Source organism: Phragmites australis, chromosome 15 (genome assembly GCF_958298935.1).
Source record: "Phragmites australis chromosome 15, lpPhrAust1.1, whole genome shotgun sequence".
NCBI classification, from domain to species: Eukaryota; Viridiplantae; Streptophyta; class Magnoliopsida; order Poales; family Poaceae; genus Phragmites; species Phragmites australis.
The window spans coordinates 24024372-24029942 of NC_084935.1; positions in this window are offsets into that span (position 1 = coordinate 24024372).

Here is a 5571-nt window from a genome sequence, read left to right on the forward strand (position 1 = left end):
TTATGACTTGGTCATAAGTGACGGGTCTTCATACACTAGTCATAAGTAACTGGTTATGTTACGACCCGTCACTTATGACTTAGCAAATGTGACGAGTCTCCCTGAGCCAGTTATAAGTGACGGTTTGTAATATTACTCGTCACTAATAACAAATAATAAGTGACATGTAATATTATCACCCATCACTAATTACTTAGATGTCAAGAAAGGGACCCATGTCAACAAAGCACGAAAACGGCAAATTTAAATTTTAGGCTAGTTATTTGAATTTGTAATATTAATGTCAAATGTGTAATATTAAGTTCAAATTTGAATTTGTATATATTAAATTTGTAATATTAATGTCAAATTTATAATATTAATATCTAATTTGTAATATTAATGTCAAATTTGTAATATTAAATTGGACATAACAAGTTATGAATTTGAATCTGGAATTTCTATCAAAGTTATAGGTGACGGGCGAATAAATATAGGTGACGGGTGATACTATGCACGTTGTAAGTGACGGGTGATACTATTTATTAGGCACCTATGACTTTCTTCCCCGGTCACTGGATACAAGTAACAAGTGACAAGTGATAGTGTTTACCCGTCACCTATGATTTATAATAAGTGATGAGTCAATATCATAGGTGATGGGTAAACTCATCACCTATGATCATTTAACTATATATAGGCTATCTTCCCGTGTCATTTTTTCTAAGTCTTAGCCCTAACTCCCCTCATCCCCGAGCCGCGCCTCCAACCTCCTCATCCCCAAGCCACCGTCGTCAACGCCCTCTCCTCCGCGCACCACCTCTATCGATGCCCTCTCCTCCGTGCTACACTGTCGTCGAGCCCCCGAGCCCGTCGCTGGCCCCACTGATGATGCCACTTCCCCAGCAGAGGAGCAGATCCAGGCGATCTCCCCCATCTTGGTCACCCCATTGCTCATCATCGTCGTTGCCGTCGCCGCCGTCTCCCCCGAGCCCGTGAGGTAAGTAGACACGCTCTAGGTCTAGTTTAGTTATATAGTGAAGCAAAAATCATGCACGGGCATAGGCACAGGTGCAAAAATCATGCACAGGCACAGGCATGTTTTAGCTGGATGAAGGGGGAGACGATGGTGACTCCACCTCACTCTGTCTCCATCGTATGTTTGTGTCATCTTGTCTGATCACTGTGCATTTCCTGCAATCAAGCCACGGCCTCTCCAGTGTTTTTCCTTTCTATGGGAGCCACTTCGTCAAAGTTGGACATAGCCATGACCCACTAGCGGAGGCCTGGAGGGTCCCGAGCATACCCACCAGCGACACATACGGGCTTGGTTCAATTCTCCGCTCTAAGTCAAAGTTAGATGATGCCTTGCTCTAGGTCTAGTTTAGTTATATAGCTTATTCGTTATGTTTACGGTTTTGTACTCGGTTTTTCCTTAATTAGTCGATATGACTATGCGCATCTTATGTATGCAAAGATTGTAACTAAACTCTTATACGGTTGTATTCTCTTAATATAATGATGAGAGTCAATAAACCTTCCATCTCTATTAGCTGTGACTATCAATGTCCCTTTTCCTTCACGTGTCAAACTGCCAGTAGTTAATTATATTACACATCTATATGAGGAGGCTGAAAGTACATGAAACACCTGCCTCGTGGCAGAGCACATGCTCAAAAGAGCAATCTATGTACAAAAAAGCAATTCAGAAGGACGTATAGTTGGGCCAGGGTGCAAAAAAGAAAGGTCATGTACATTATGTGCACATACGGTCCCACGTGTGGCAATGTTGGATCCATGCATTTTTATGTCATTAGATCCGCACATTTCCAATCTACCATTGGGTATATTTTTTCTGCATTTTCTAGTCCCTATATAATTATCCTCTTTGATGTAAATGAACTCGAAATTAATTTTTTTTGCCATCCTACCAATAAATTAAGGCTTGTTTGGAGCACTAGAGTTCCATATGAATTTTGCAAGAATATCTCATAGTTCTATATATCCGCATTCCAAACGAGGCCAAACATTCTAAACAAGTGTATTTAGTGTATTTTCTCCATCTTCTTGTTGCAAAGGAAGTTTTTTCTTTATTTAGTATAGGGCCAGAAGCTAGCTAGCTCTAGTTAAACTTGTATTTCATACGGCAAAAAGATCAAGATTATTTAAGAACTATGAGAATTAACATGCACTTGCAACTGCTAATCCACAAGAAGAAACCTAAACAAGAATTACAAATGGAGGTCCAAGCTAACACTCTCCCTCAGCCCCAATTCACACCTACCTAGTTTCTCCGGCGATGTGGATGAATATACTACACTTGATTTCTTAACACATATTTCTACCACATCTACCACTATCTAGAGAACAATCATTTCAACACAGATTTCTTAACCTTGATTCCTTTTCTTTCCTCTATTGAGAACAGAATATACTGCACTTGATTTCCATAGGGAAGAAGAGGACTGCCACTTCTGAGAAACCAAAAGCACAGAGGATCCTAGCACTAGAGGCCGCCCCGACACAAGAATGCGCGGATAGGAGACCAAGCCCGCACGCGTCTTCCTCCTCCGGTAGCAGCGAAAGCCAGTATCACAGCCCTAGCCCTAACCCGTCATCGATGCGGGAGAGCCGATGTCGGGCAAGTGATGAAGAGTACAATCCCGTCGAAGAGGTATTGATATGAGTCAACGCATTTTATACTTGTTGAATGGAGGAATATTTTTTGTATGTGTCAACTCTACTTGTTTTCTCTCTAGATGGCGGAAGCGCAGTCTCCAAGCCAGACAGCTGGTAGTGGTGCACAAGCCCGACAGGCAAGGTCACAAACACAGTGGCCGACAGACAAGGTTACCGTCATGGGAATCAATGTTGTCGGGCTTCCTACGGATGGAAAGGTCCTAAATAGATTTCGGAGGGTCACATGGCTCATTGCTCGGGAAAGGGTGCCGATAACGACTAAGTTCGATGACCTCAGTGACAAAGCGTAGAGGGAGTTGTTTGATAATGTCGTTAAGGAGTATCTGGAGTACCTTGGCAACATTAGCGAGCGTCAAACGATTGCCGTGGTCAATGCAGCAATGAAAGCGATCGCAAAACTTCACTGAAGCTTTAAGAATAAGCTTGTGAATCAATACTTGGCTAAAGGGGTGGCGCCCTTTAAGAGCTACAAGCACTTGAAAGAGAAAGAATGGGATGCTTTTTGCAGATGAAGAACTCATAGCAGTTCAAAAAGGAGAGTGAGGAGAAGAAGCAGCTTCGGGCTAGAAACAAGCACAACCATAGAACTGGCGCAACCGAGTACGCTGGGAAAAGGCTAAAATGGTAGGCGGAGGATGAAAAGTTAGCCAGAGAAGGCCGCGAGAATCCTTCGTTGCAATTCCTGGGACGATCGCAGTCATATTTGCGAGCAAAGGGTGAGCTATCCGAAAGCAGGGAAATCACATTCAGAAACAGCGACACCTAGGCAGTCGCAAAAAAAGTAAAAGACAAGGCAGCCAAAGCCATCCAAGGTTCTTTCACCGGGGTCAGGGAACATGATGTTCTCTCAGCGGTGCTAGGAAACCTGAAGCACTCAGGTCGAGTGCGGGGTGTATCAAGTTCCCAGGGCTGGAAATACTACTTTCCTGAAGACCTCGGGATGTACAAGAAGAGGAAGAGGTCTGCAGTGGACGTGGATGTATTGACACAAGACATCACCCGGAAAGTTTACGCAAACATCATGGAGCAGCTTGCATCACAGGGAATACAAATTTCCATGGCAATAAAAGCTAGCCCCAAAGCTGCTGGGAAGAGTAGCTGCGCCTCCAAAGAGGTCGAGCAACAAGTAGCTGTTGCCATGACTGAACCAGATACGATTGACCTGCTAGAAGGGCCCACGCCCTGCAGCCTTGTAATCAGGCCTAGCGGGTATCACATTGAGGTTGCAAGGGGCTAGGTGCTTCCAGGATTCTCTATCGTACATACGGTCCCGATGCGCGCAGGCTATGTCATGGTTACGGTGGACATGGTACATAACAATGCCACCGATCACGTGTTGGAGCTCCCACCAAATGATGAAGTCACAACTCTGGGTGAAGCGATTCGTCAAAGGATCCAGTGGAAGAGGGGCGACATCGTGGTATCCAGCTCATCCCAATCTGGACGATCTTCAAGTGCACCGCCGCCGCGCCCTCAGCTTCCAGAGAAGGCAGCTTCACTGCCTTCTCCTCCTCCAGAGAAGCTGGCTACATTGCCTTCTCCTCCGCATCCGGCAACGTCGCTTTCAGATCCAATTCCGCCTCCCACAGAGAGTCCAAAGAAAAAAAAAGAGGTCGAGAAGAAAGTCTCTAAGAAGCACTTGCTGAAGAAGTTGATGGCCATTGTACCAGTAAAGAAGCCCACAAACATTGGAGCGGCGTGGACTAGTGCCAACAAGAAATTTAAATATGGGAAGCCTATGATGACGGTGGATGGCCTAACATGGGTGGGAAAAGCATGCGTCGACCTGCATAATTACTACATGCAAGCTTCTAGATACAGCAATGTCACATCCATATTTGTACAATACAAACGATGACACCTCTTAAGTAATGCAAACGGCTACTTCATTGTGGGTTTCAATGACTTATACGACCTCTTCAACCTTGATGGTCTGGACGTTTCGTTATTATAGATCTTCACATTGTAAGTCCCTTGAAATTTAATATTAATTAATTAATACCACTAAGTCTTGAATCTAACTATGTTGTTATCTGTAGACACTTGATGAAAGAAACAAAGAAGAATAAGGATTCCATCGCATGTCTTGACCCTGAAGCCATTACAATATCGGTCATGAAACTTCACCCAGATTATGCTATGGAACATGTGGTCAAGGCAATGCAACAATATTCCAAAATGTAGTACCTGCTGGGTGCCCACAACATCGGTGGCCATTGGATGTTACTGGTCATTTGCCTCAAGTGGGACTTGGTGTTCTACCTCAACTCTTCAAGACTAGTAGAACGAAAAGGCAAACCTGAAGAGCGTGATTACAGTGTTGTAAAAGGAATGCTCGACGTGTAAGTTCTGTTTGAATTAGTCTACATATTTAACGTTTCTAACATTCAAATTCTCCCTAATCGATCCATCCTTAGGCAGGGCTTTTGACAAGTACAACCTGACTATGACGTGAAATTCGACCACAGACTGACACATAAGACCGGGTTCGCGGTAAATGCTACCTAACAGAATACCAAATGTTCTTTGTTACTGCTTTTTTCCTTTTTATCTAACACTAAATTTCTTTCCAGCAGTGCCACCAACAACCATCGGGCAATACCTGCGGATTCTATGTCACGTGGAATATGCTCCTCACGCTCCGCATGAAAGATATCAAATCCCCCAATGTAAGTTCAATACGAGATTATTCGTAACTAATTTCAGAAATTATTTTAATTCCATGATAACATGACATTAGTTACACGTTAGATTATTCAGGAATTTGATGCTCTTTTTTTCAACAACGATGCACTTCCGGAGATTCAACGACGGATCGCAGAGTTCTTGGTGGCTGAAGCCATAAGCCCACACGACGCATTCCACTATAGAATCCCTAGGTTATGAGGTCTT